We start from the raw sequence: 14,277 nt of genomic DNA on the forward strand, positions 1-14,277 counted from the left end.
GAGCTCCTGAGGACATTGTGACCACTCTGGAAATAACAGCTGTACTGTCCCCAGCAGCACGGGACCACTGCACACTCTCTACATCCATCAGTAATGTATGGATAGTACTATTTGCAAGAGACTGTGGATTTTGGCTCCCTCATCCAGAAATGTCAGTCTGTCCAATTAGTCCAGTTCCTCTTCATTGTGCAAAACAGGCAGGACATCCCAATCACCAGAGCTGTAGCTGTCACTGGGTAGATGATGCTCCCTGCCTGCATTTCCACTGGTAAATGAGATGGAGCTATGGCACTGAGTTGAGGGCTGGCATATAAATATCTGCCCAGGTGACCTCTTGGCACATTTTCTCAATTTATCCCATGCCACCTCAATGTCTCCCAAACTGGTGCCATTTTCAGAGCAGCCTGGGTGAGGGTGGTTTTTAGTGTGATTGGGGCCACCCTCTGCTGGGAGCAGGCAGGGCTGAGCTGTGTGCACACAAAAGCTGCACTGGGACCCTCCCTGAGGGCTGAAGAATGGACCTCACCTGCTTCATTTGGGAATATTGTGCTTTATAATGTATCCATAAGTGGTTCCATACCCGTTAGCAGTGTATCCTTGTGCATTGGATCATCAAGCCATATGCATTTAAAATGGCTCAGACGAGAGCAAAATTATATTTCTGTTATATTAGCACCTGTTGTGGAACTGAGGCTGACTTTGTTGTCTGTATTGGGCAATACCTGATCTGATGCTGGAATGGAACTGGCAGATGATCCCTTGTATGCCATGAAGCATGCTGATACAAAAGTAATCTGTCAAATTTTCTTGAAAAATATTGAACTGGTCAAATTAATTTCTGCAAGCACAGCTGCCTGCATCACTGATACCCAGGAGCTTTAACACCGGGGCTGCTGTGCTGCTGAAGCACAACCTTAGTCACACACTTTAACAGCTTTGAGAGCAGTGCTGCAGTGCAATTGGTAGCACTGATACGCACACAGAAGACCTTTCTCAATATTGCTGTTACTGAGAACTTCAAATGAATGGATGCATTTGAAAGACTTCCCAGAAAATACATTTCCTTTTCAGCTGGCAGCTCAGTTATTCATCTAAGTAGTCTGTGGATTAAGTAATTTGACAGGTTTCTTTTGTGACACAATTGTGTGTTATTGCTCTCTCCTTTTTCCATCTCACCTGTACAACTAACCCAGAAATTCAACACTGTTATTTCAAGGCACACACCAGGACCAGCCAGCAGCCACCCCAAGTAGCGTGTGATGATTCTGGTAACCATCACAGGGCCCATAAATGGGTTCACAGACCAGGGGGGGAAAACCAGAAGCAGAGAAAGTGTTAAGAGGGTTGGTTTTTTTCCTATATGCTTATTAGCTCAGTTCTTGGCATAAGTCTCTCTGGATGTGGACAAAGAGGGAGCACAGATTTTAGACATATCATGTCTTGGAAGATTAGTGCAGGGAGGTCAAATTTAGGTACAGCATCATGTATTATAACGCAGCAGGATGATATGGCACTTAATTTATTAAGTGACCAGTCAGATTGGACATCCTGAGTTTTCTATACGTGTAGGAACTCTCAGTTTGTTGGTACTGTTTGTATTTCTTTGTGCTGTGCTGCAGGGTGGGGTGTGTGGGAAGAGGCTGGACTCTCCCCATTCAGATTCAGCTGCCATGTCATGGTGCTTTCCTGTGTGTTTCCCTGGGGATGACTTCCACAGCACAGACACTCAGACCACAAGCACTCGTGAGCAGGTGCTGCAAGGCAGTGCCAGTGTCCCCACACAGCGTCCCCGCACCATGTCCCCACAGCACTGTGAGATAAAGTCGTTCTGGGAAACAGAGGCCACACATGCCATTGTGTTTTACCTCCACCTGATCACCATATCCACCCACCTAAAATTCCATCTTTGTTTTCTATACAGATCCTGACAGAACAGCTCAAGTACACTGTGTACAGTCAGAGGACAAGTATTGATTTTGCTGTACCTGAATAAAATTCTTAACAGAAAAACAAAGCTAATGTTGGTGTTTCGCTTTTTCTCTCTTTTGACTTCTGTGTGTGGGTTTGTGTTCTCACCATATAGTATTTGATCCATGTGAGGTACACAGTCAGAGCTTGATTTTTAAGATGTGCACGACCCAGGCTCTGATCTGTGCAGGCACAATTTCAGAGCCAGCAAATAATTTTGTCTATGTTTTACTGCCTGTATTTAATTGAAGTGCAAAGTAATAATTTCCTTACTACCGACAAATCAGTGAATCAGATAGGCAGTTATTACATTTTTCTGGTGTAATTATGAGGAACCATACCCTACCACATCAACATTGCCCAAAAGTTTCAATGTGTAGTTTATTTGCACTTCACTGGGCCAAGGGACATCTAGCCTGATCTGAAGTGTATTCTTATTTATTTTGAAGATGTTGCTGTGAATTAAGGTTATTAAGGCATTATTTTAATAGTAGGTATAGTATACATTAGTTGTGTTGCTAATTATATTATGAAAACATTTGAAGCCTTATTAATGCACATTCCTTCAATACTTAAAAGCATCATTGCCTGATGGTGATAATACAGCTTCACTAGTGGATGATCTATGACTGCAAGCATTAAATACTCCCTACTTCAAAGTCATTAATCCTTACTTTCTTTGAATACATTTAATTAAAAAGTTCCATTTTCCAGTAATTGCTGTTTTTATATAACCCCAAAATGGAATTTTATTCAGGCACGAGGTCTTTTATATAAACATCCATCTGTCCACAGCATAACAGTGCTGGGACAAGTTTTGTGGATTGGGTGAGAAGTAATTACAGAAGACTCTGTCCCTGTAAGAACTGTGAACTTTTGTCCTCTGTGTAACAGCTTTGGAGCATTTTTACTTTCAGAATTTTGGTGCCAAGCAAGGAATTGCAGAGTCAATAGAAGAGAAAAAAATGAAACAATGGGTTTTATGCCTACTGTGGTTGCCATATTATTTTATAAAAAAGCTCCTTCCTTATTCCGTTTTTTTTCTGTGTCAAGGTCTGCACTGCAAAGTATCCTCCTTTCTATTTGAACATAGAATTAGGCAAACCTCAATTCTATGTATAAAAATATGCATATGCATATATAAAAATGTATATATATATATATATATGTGTGTGTATATATATATATATCTCCTATGTGCTTCAGGCTGAGAGATATCACTAATAAAAAGAAAATATGTTGGTATTAATAAAGTTGGCGTTCAAAAAATATGAAATAAATACATGGAAGTTTGTCAGCTTATTAATCATTCCATTACAATTGGTGTTTTTACTTTCATTGCTCTAACATCTAACCACAGTTCACTGGCTAAAGGCCAAGGTAGCTTTTGCACTGGCACATTACCATGCAGTGTACTTCTGTACTTCTCTTCCATTTATTAATGCTGCAGACTTCCTACAATTCAGGCTAAAAATAGAACTGGTTATGTGAAAAACACTGCATTTGTGCCTGAGCTGCAGTATAGAAACAAGAGGATTTTATATGGATGGGGGAAGAGATTCATGACACAGAAGAGGTAGCTGCTTATATTCTGGAAAAAGCTTTCTTTTTTTCATGGTTGTAAATAAAATTAGAGTTGCTATGTACACGTTAGTCTGAAGGATGAATCACAGTTGTTGTATTGCCTCAGTCTGTATGAGTCTTTATGTGTATCTTTTGTATGAAGAAGAGGTGATTTCTTGTACAAGGAAACCTGAAAATAGAACAATGTGTGGAAGTGAATTTGTAAAATCAAAGGTGATGTGATGTTTTGTTTTTCAATATAGATAGAGACTGTCTTCTGTGGCACATTTTTTTTGAAGTAGCCTCAAAAATTATATGCAAACCAAAAACTTTAACCTCATCACTAAACTTTTGGACTTGTATTTTGGCCAGGTATAGCATCCCCTATTCTTCTGCTTTCAGTAACTTTAAGTCAGCATTTGCTGCCTGCAGACCACCACAAAAACATTTCTAAACTTATTTCCAAGCTGCAATACAGCTGCACACTAAAAATTGTCAGCATTCAAATGCAGTCCTTACACTCTTGATCTTTTTTATAATGCTGTGATTTGTTTTGAATCAACATTAGTTTGAGCAAGACAAACAACATACCGGATTCCATCTGAACCTAAGGGAGCTGCCAGGGACACAGGTGAAGAGTGATAGTGGATGCATTTCATAGTCAAAATGAAAAGCAGCAAAACTGATAAGGTCTCATTGTTGCACAAATAGAAAAAGCTAACAGTTTGCATATCAGAAATATCAGGTGTTAGGATTTGACTCAGAACTGCTGAATAGGAGCTTGTTTGCCTTTGGAGAAATAGAGAGGAAGGAAATGTCATGCAGCAACATCACACATGGTAATGATGGGAGATGGCAAACAAGGAAATAGACCTTTCCCATGCTGTTTCCTAGAGATACTGTTTGGACTGGCTGCGATGGTGGATTATTAAGGAATCCTAATTATTAAATATCTGTGCATGGCAAAGAATAAGAGAGCAACGAACCTCTTTTAAGTGCATGACAGCCTTCTAAGTCACCCTTGTTTTGTCCTTAACTTGGTACTGTGTAAGAAGTAAAATTAGTGATTGTGTTAGAAGCAGAGGCAATAATATTGAAATGAGAACAAATTGTAAGCTCTATGATTTTTGAACTATCTAGAGAAAATGAAATTAAGAAAGCTTTCAAATGCCATGTGCTTTGCAGCAGGCCACTGAAAAACAGTGAGATAAAACAATACTGTGCTTCATAGCAATTCATAACCTATAATTGGATTTAAAAAGGAGGTATTAGTTCACAGGACAAGGCTTAAGTAAAAAATATTTGGTGCAAGGTGCTTAGTTCCTCCTTTTAATTAATACAGACCAGCCTTAAACCTTACCTAACAGTGGAACTCCATCCAAATCTAGTGAAGACTGAAATTAATGAATCTGCTCCAATTTACATTAAAATTTAATTTTGTCCTGACAAGCTCTCTGAAATTGATACTCACTGCAATACTGAGTGCAGTATAAAAGATCATATCATGCAGTCAACATGATGCACTTTGCAATGTAATTTAACACTAATGTTAAATTAAATTACAAAGATAAATTTTATGGTCTCTCTTAAAATCATTTAAGAGCTTAATTCTTATCTGAGATGTGTAAGACACAAATCTTTCCTATTGATCACTGACTATATAGATAATCATGAGAGAAGAATCACAAAATATGATGGGCTGTCCAAAGCTTTTCTTTATGATACAGACTTGTGATTTGATGTATCAGTCCTTTATTGCAACTAGGATCTCTGCTGAAGGAAAAGGCTCAAGTAGGTTGTCCTTGTTGAAGGAAACACTAATCTACAGTTTGGATAAGACCAAATTGCACCAGGAGATCCATAAAGGAGATTCAGACAATGTTAAACAAGATTTGGATGATTCGGATTGTAGATTTTGGCCTTCAGAGCTAAGCCCATCAGGAGGAAGATGAGACTCATCCTGTAAGTCCTTTTATTTTCATTAGCAGAAGATACATACAGCAACTGGATGCAGTTTGCCTCTGCCATTGGGATTCCAGGAATATCTACTTATGTTATTGAAGTCAAGTGCCCTTACTTTGTCTGATTTGTCATCAAGGGAAGGGTAAGGAAGCAGATAAACTTCACTATTCACTTTGGTGTAGGAAGAACTGTGAGTCCAGCTGGTGGAAACAAATTTAAAAGCCCGTAAGACTTGTGTGCGATACTGTTGAAGGAGGGGGTTTTCAAAACATCTCCCCATTGTACAGAAGGTGAATAGGAAAAAGAGCACTTGCTGAAAGGAAATTCTTTTAATGCCTGGGTAATGAGAGGAAGAGTTTAAAGTTGCAAAGTTCTTGCAAAGAATCAAAAAAATAGAAATAATTTTTTAAAACTGTATTAAAACTTTATAGACAGAAGCAAAATTACCAGCAGTGGTGCTCCTTTCTAAGCCCTTTCTAAACAATGGATCTTAAATAAAAAGATTAAGCGAAATAACATGGAAAAACTTTTCAGAGTTGAGGGGGAGAGGGTTATCAAATAGTAACAACAATGACTGAGAGCCCTAAAATATTTTTTTTAATGCTTAAGAATATTCTGAAAGAGAATTGCTTCCAGTATATGCTGTAATGATGACCATACTGACTAAAGTGATAACTAAATAAGTTATATGTCAAAGTCATCTCCACAAATGCACTCCAGCTTCCCCTTGGACAAGGAAAGGAGAGCACATCTGTCCAGCTCAACATTCATTATGTGGCATCTTGAAGGTGCTTCACACCACTCGTTACTTACAAACTGGAGATGTCACTGAGACTGATCATATCCACTGTAAGAAATGCTTAGTTTAATACAGTATGATGCTAAATAGGCCCTCAAATTAGGTTCTTTTCAGGGAAGAATGTGCTCAGCTATCTGCACGGTACTTCACCAGCAGCTCCGATGGAGCAGGGACATTGACAGGAATGCTTTCCTGGCTCTGGAACTGTTAAAGCCAGAGCCCTTCTGCTATCCTGGGCACACTGCAGGGAGTGAGGAACCTGCAGTTCTTGCTGGGATGCAAGGAGAAAGAAACTTTCTGCCCTGTAGAGGAGGTTGGGTTCCCTGCTGACCAGGTGCACAGTTGTGATGCTCTCATGGTGCCACCCCACAAGGAAAGGCAGAATTAAAAGCTACAAGAACTAACAAAGTTTCCATAGTCACCTGAATTGCTCCAGAGCGCATGGGGGAGAGGACAATGGTGCAAGCTGTTATGTAGCTGGTATGTCAAGGAGGGGGAGAAAAAAAAAAGAAAAAAAGAAAAAATAATAATAATATAAATAAAGGAATAAATAAGGAAAGGAGAAATTGGGGTTCAACACTCTAACTAAAATTAGCTGTAGTGCTGGTGATGGCTGTGCTCAGATCTGTTTCATATCCACTCGTGGTTATTTGTCTGAAAAAACATGTTTTTTAAGCTTAGTCTTACCTGAAATGAATGCTGCTTCTTTCTATTATCACTGTTGCTGGGAATTGAAATGGCTGCAGATACAGAACAGTGTAAAAACATGATGAGCTATGTAGCTTGGGAGCAATTGAGCAGCTGAATACTGCATTATTGAGAAATCATTCGCTACCTCTGGGTGTTAGTGAGAAACTGGAGAGTCCTAGACTGGCATTCAGGGCATAGCATAGGATGAATAAACATTACTGAGTGCTGAGTATTTGCTAGTGAATCCAGCATGTAGCTTCAGCAGTTGTGTGTCATCCCACTGCATCCTCCAGGGTTGGCAACACCCACAAGAGGAATAGTGAACGCCAGGAGCCTTGTGGCAGGATTGTTTCCTAAATAACCAAATTATCAATGAAATTAATGACATTTTGTATGATGTGCAGCAGGCAAAACAGCCATATTTTCAAGTGTCAGCATGTGAGAACCATTTAAATATATATCAGTAGTCCTCAAGGGACTTGTAGATAGGCACATGAAATTGTTGCTTTCATGTGCATACCTGCCTATTGCCAAATTATTCCTGGCTTAGTATTTTTCCTCTTATTTAGTTAAGATAGGAATCTCTTTAGAACAAGGTGCTCAATATTTTGTAAAATATATATACATATCTGTCATTTTACAAATAATAAGCTGTAGATGCAAATGATCACTAATATTGCAAGTGTTAAGCTGGAAATTCTAATTCCTAGCTTCTTAGGTGATTGCAAGTACAAATATTTCTTGACTCAGCGTGGTATCACAAAACATGGAGCCTTCTCCTGTGCTGAGTGGTGGCTATTAAGTATATCCTAGATGCTGTAAATCTCAGGTTATGGAATTTGTCCCAGAATCTGCTTTTGCTATGGTATTGTGCTGCAGAAACTCATCCTGTATTTTTCAAAGCTACCACAAAATATCCACTCCATATGGTTTTGGAAATGTACTTAAGATACGAGCCAAGTTCAACCTGATGCAATGCTGTCTTGCTGAGCCCTGAGCTAGTCTAAAACAATTTCTTTAAGCATGCCTATACCATATTTCCAAGCAGTTTCCCACCTCCTTGTAGATTACAAAACTCATGTTATTTCCTACCTACGTAGCAAAACCAAGGACTTCAGTCTGTTTATACACAGACAGTTTTAAAAATCTTTAGCACAGAAGGATTTGGAAATATGGAGAGAACAGTAGTCACAGTAAACAAGCTAGGGATTACTCTGGGGTATTGAACTACTTAAGCTATTGGGGTTAAGAGCTGGCTTTTCATTCTGTCCCAAAGATCATCTAAGGTTTCACTAAAATAAATGACCCTGTGCAGACTGGATTTTGAATATTTGGGTTAAAATAACTGGGTTTATAATGTAAGTTGAAGCAGTTACTGTATTTGCTGCTTGTTACACTAACTACTGTCAAAATTGAACATTTATTTATTCCATGTATATCATTACATGGGATGTACAATGAACAGTTATTAGTTCCACATCTCAGCAGGAGTGCACAGTGGCTCTTCAAAAAGGGAAAGCAGGTAGCAAGAATAGTAAGTTGAGTGATGGGAATCTCAAAGCCCCTTCTTTTGGCTTAAAGTTTATCTTGCAGGGAGGGACCATGAATATAGCTGAACCACTGAAATGTACTGACAGAAGAGACTTGTATTTGATGTGACAAACTGGGCAAGAGCTTAAAACAAAGCCAAAGCATTCCCTTCTAGAAAACAAGTATGGAAAAAAAACCAACTAATTTCTTTCACTTCATAAAAACCCCAAAACGTTTCTCATTTATATCTCCATGCTTTTAATGGAAAACAAAGATGGTTTTTAAGATGAAAATGTTCTGTATTCACATGTGATCCTTAAAAAACACATGCTATTTTGAGCAGTGAATTGCAAGCCGGCCAGCGAAAGAAGCAGCAATATGTTCCTAGGAAATTTTCATTCCTCCCTCTGTTCTGCAGTGGAATGAAACTTACATTAATTCTGAAAAACAAGCATGAGCAAAGAAATTTAAAATCAGCTATAATCTTTCTGTGTTTCTAACTCCAAAGAATGAACTGTATTGAGGACTGCAGCAATGCTTTCCTGTTTCAGTGCCATGCTGCTGGGGGTCCAGGGCACTCATACAGGGATTTGAAACCACTCCAGGAAATCAAACTTCCAGGTATAGCATTTTACAGGAAAAATATCCATAGTGTGTCCCCTTCCTCACTGCAGGTATATCAGTAACATATTGTGGACCTCTGGAAATGTGTACCTGTGGATGGGCATAAAACAGTGGATGTGCAGAGACATTTCAGTTCTTTTCAGAAATCCTTCCCCACTGAAGAAATGGGACCTTTCCCAGGGAAATGCACTGGGGCCAGAATTCCTCTAGCAGCATTAACTGGAGTTGTTTTCTCTAGAGCACACAGAAGGTGTGCAGAGGGAAGACTGCATTTCAGCATAGAAATAAAATGTCGTTGTGTTTAGATTTCTTGGTTAATAACTCAGTCTTTGTGAAGGATAAAAAATGATAGCTAAAAGAAAGCACTGAATCTCTTCAAGGCTGCACGTTGTATTCCAGGTATACCTTCTCTGTCAACATCCTACCTGAATATTAGCTAATGATTAATACTCCCATTCAAATGGGGGGTTTGTCACTTTTAAGAAGGGTTGTAAATCAACATGTGCTCCGAATATGCAACAGTTCCTATAATTTTCAAGTGATTAATACAGGCATTTGACCAAGAGAAGTTTCAAGCATCAAAGAGTTAAAACTACGTTTCAGTAGAACTTCAGGGAACACTCTCAGCGCTGCATGGTTCCTTGCTGGTTCATTCAGAAAAAAAAACCTGATGTTACATTATACATTAACATTTGTAACTGTCATCTACATGAAAAATTGTAGCTATTTCCATTTTTTAATTGTACTTAGTGAAACTTTTATGTATACAGACAAAATGGGCAGCCGTGGGAAGATACTCAAAACTTGCTGATTTTAGTAGACCATGGCACTTGATGGTCACCTTCATTACTGACCAGATATGTTTCCTGATTTAAGGCTGGGTGATTATATAGTGTCACCAGCTAAATATGGTAAGACTCGAGGCTCGCCGATTTCTCTTTAAAATGCAAAAAGCATTGAAAAGCTGTTCGGCTGCCGTTCCTTTGTGCTGCTTGCTGGCACGGAGGCAGGGGAGCCTGTTGGCTGGGGCAGCCCTGCCACCTGCAGCTCAGCGCCGGCAGGACCGCATTGCCCGCACCGCAGCCTTCCCCACCGCGAACACAAAAACCCTCGTGGAGGCAAGAGGCTGTGCTGAGGAGGGTAATCGCTAATTAAATTAGAAATAGAAGACGTTAGCTTATGGTATGCAAAAGGTAAAAGAGAGCTTTCACATTGGTCTTTCCTGCAAATCTTCAATGCTGCCAGGATTAGCATTCGTTCTCAGAATGGAATAAAAATCCAGCATTAGAACAAAAATCATAAGGCTAGAATTATTCTTGGTGTGACTGGACTGATCTTAGAGCTGAATATGACCCCTGACTGATGAAGGCCAGTTTGGGTTCTGCTGATATCTGAGATATTACAGGAAATTGTGTGCAGATCCACATTCTCAGAACCCTTTAACTCCTGTCTGCAGTGCCACCACAATCTCCTCATATAACTCCCTTCTTGAAACACACTGGTTTTTGAAACCTGTAAATGTTAGTCTTCTCCTAAAAAAAAAATCATTAAAAAATAAATCAAATTCTTCCAGATGTTTACTAACACCAAAAAAAAAAAAAAAAAAAAGGAAAACTCCCAAATGTGCTTTATTATGTTCCTTATTTTCACTTTGCTGAGCCCCAAGGGAATTACCATTTTATCAAGTTGGATACAAGCCCTCTAATTGATGAATTGTCCATAGGATCCATATGGAACTCCAGGAAAGCCACTGGCACTGTATAGCACCAAAAGGGGTGCATGAGTCCAGGTGTGTCCTGGGCACCCACAAGAACAGGCTGCTCATGCCAGTGATCTCTCTGTGTGAAGCACTGTGCTCATCCCTGCAGCTGGCTCCACCCCACAGCTCTGACAGTGGAACAGCGATGAGCAATGGTCAGACATCAATGAGCTCAGATGAGATGGCTAGAAACTAATTCTAATAATATTGGGTTACTAAGCATAATGTGGAGTTCTTTCAGTGGGTTTTAGTACTGCAGAGGGAAAGTACATTATCTATTATGATACACATTGTTCCAAATATGTTTTAAAAGCTAAAACAAACATAATTTTTCTTTGAACTTTAGGGCTTGTTCAACTGCACACACAATTAAGACACATTCTAGTGCCTGAAACATCCACATGGAGCTTTGTCCTTCTGGGACAGGAAGAGCAGTCTGGTGGATGAGATCCAGCATCATCTAGGGCATTTCAGCTGGCACTAGACACCTGTGCACGGGCAAATGGATCCCACCTCTAGTGTTGCCTAAGCGTGGAACTCAGAAATATCTGTCTTGTCAAGCATTGCCATGAAAGCTTCTGTATTCATGGGAATGTAGAAATTATTTCTTTAATCGTACACCGTCACTACACTACATTCTTGAGGTCTTTAGGCTATTTTCTTGGGTGACTGATTTCAAGCTGTGAAGAAACTGCTTGTAGAAGAGATTGGTTTTGTTGGTGTTCCAAATATTATTAATATAGTACTATAGTAAAAACTAGTGCATTTGGTATTATCCAGTGCTTGTAAAAATGTTAAAATGGATGTTTTGAAGAAATCTCACAGAGGGAGACTAGATGATCTGTGGGGAATAGATAGTTTAAGCCTCAGGCTTCTTCTATATGCCAACGAATGCAGGACTATAAAACATTTCATTAGCTTTGTTTAAAGAGCCCACTCTGTCAACCCAGCCTGCCAGTTACCTGCTCACCAGTGGTTAAAGACAGCAGGTGGTTTTAGCCAATCAAGCTTTTAAATGCATCTTGTCCCCTCTGTTTTAATCTGGATTTTTTGAAAAAAACAGGCTACTGATTGTCACTGGCAAGTTCCTTGGACTCAAGATAATTGGAGCACAATCATTTCCTTTTTCAAGGATTTGGGTTTGAGTCACTTTAGGTTTCAAGTAGGTCTCAAAGGTCACTGAAAAAGACCCTGAGATTCGATATCCATCGTTTTTAATCCAGTTCATTTTACACTTATGCTCAATTCACAGGAGCGAGATGCATTAAAAATTACAGAGTTCAATGCCCTTCTATTACTCAAGTATCCAAAGCTGACCTTACAATTTTCAGACTTTAGAGGAAGGAAATGGTTGTGAATTCCCCAAAAACGAGAAGAATTCATGAGTGGGTTACAGCTCCCAAGTTTCCAGAAAATGAGACTTTCCCATGTCCTAGAGTAGGGCCCTCAGTGCCCATATTTTTTTCTCTACACAAGTGAGATCAGTCAAGCGTTTCTACATATTGGGTCTGTATTCCATTTTAATCTTGTGTGTGAAGTGGAAGAGATTATATACAGTATTAGTAGTCAAGATATCCACAGGCAGTGGGGACAGCATAGTTCTCTGTGCACATTATGGTTGGAGCACAATAGCAAACATCTTTGCCAAGATGATAAAGAAAAAACATTCTCTTTGTTGCCAATAATAAATATCTAGGGAAGAGTAAGGATATAATGAATAAAGCATCCCTAAGGAAATGTTGGAAGAACCTACATATATATTTACATATTTTTAGTCCCAGCAGCAGCAGAGCTATGTAATTCTAGTGCTCTGCCCAGGGTAACTAGTTTGTTCAGAATTATCACAAATATCTTTTTCATTCTTGCTGCTATCAGCTCATAATGAGAAAATTTAGGCAGCCATGCCAGAAACCCAGACTTTTGAGAGTCAAAACAATGGTGTCCATTATGATAACAAATCTCTTTCTCTTTTACATACACACACATATACATAAAACCTGAGCCAGCTCCTTCACATTTCAGAATAAATTGAATACAAATTCAACATACAACACCTTTTTCACAGCATAAACTGGATCCTGCATATATTTTAAGACCTGGTGATCTTAATTTTTGTTAGAATATTGAACTAGATGAAAATCCAAGCACAGACTACACTATCTGATAGCAGCTTTCTGTCTTTTAAATTATCTTGTAGATATTTACAAAAAATATGTAAAAACTGTGTAGGAAAAATGTCAATGAGGCAACAGCAGATTCAATTTCTGGAGTTGGAAAAAAATAATTTCTCATACTGAAGCTCTTCATTCTCCCTGCTGCTTTATGTTATCTCTGTTTTAACTGCTGTTAATGAAAGGCTCATCAAACAGCAGTGCCAATACACAGTAATATTTAAGTGCTGAATTAGTCTCAGTCCTCATGGCAGCTCCCTTTCAGCTATTTTCTCTGCATACTTTGCATCTCCATTTATATGAATGAGGGAAGGGTGCACGTGGGGAGAATGGAGCAGGCGTTGCTCAGCTCTGCAGCCCAGAGAGAAGAATTTATCTCCTGTCTTATATATTTGTAAAAGAATGAAGGGAACACATCTCCTGCTGAAGTAAATCCTTCAGCAAAACTTCCTAAAATTAAGTAAAAAATTCAAAACAAGACTTTGTTTAAGTTACACCTTTCTTCAGTTACCATTCTAACTTCTAATAATTTGATCACCTTGTTGCCCTACTTCACTTGGAAAAACAAGCCAAACCTGTCCCTGCTTCTAAACACAGTTCTGCTTTGAAAAGTGACTAAAAATGGCATGCAGGCCTCATGCTTATTCTGTGCCAGCAACTTCCTTATCATATATGCTCAGTTTGCAAGTAAGGAACCATTTCCTCCAATGTGCCAGCCCTACAAATTTCAGGTAGGACTTGTAGGTCAACCCAGATTTTTTCTCCTCATGCCTAAAAATCAAGGCTCTGGCAAACAAGAGTAAACCCTCAGTTACAAGTGTGCAATTTTGTAGCCTTCTATGGCTTTGAGTGAGGTTTAATGGCTGGAAATGATTGTGTGGTTATAAACAGCAGAGAATAGAAAGCAGCACAGTGCTCTTTCTGCTGGATCTGCTGTGCTAACAGGAGTAGAAAACAGTGAACAATTATTTTAATTATTAAGTGAACAGATAGAAAATATATTAGACTCTATTTAAAAAAGGGTGTTTGAAATTCCATGTTTTTAGAAATCTCTATCTTATATATCCAAGCATTCAAGCAGACGAGAAAAATAAAATGCTTCTTTTCTCATATGTGTCATTCATATGATAGGAAGAGAGTTTCTAGTCCTCATATAACAAAAAAACCCCAAAATTATCTGGATTATTTTGCATGCAATATCAAAATAAAAT

At 38.9% G+C, this 14,277-nt stretch overlaps 1 protein-coding gene across 10 annotated transcripts in view; it reads left to right on the forward strand.

The window, feature by feature from the left end:
* LDB2 (LIM domain binding 2) overlaps positions 1 to 14,277 on the forward strand; it is a 212,981-nt gene that overhangs the window by 186,636 nt on the left and 12,068 nt on the right. The window lies entirely within an intron of this gene.

Source organism: Parus major, chromosome 4 (genome assembly GCF_001522545.3).
Source record: "Parus major isolate Abel chromosome 4, Parus_major1.1, whole genome shotgun sequence".
NCBI lineage: Eukaryota > Metazoa > Chordata > Aves > Passeriformes > Paridae > Parus > Parus major.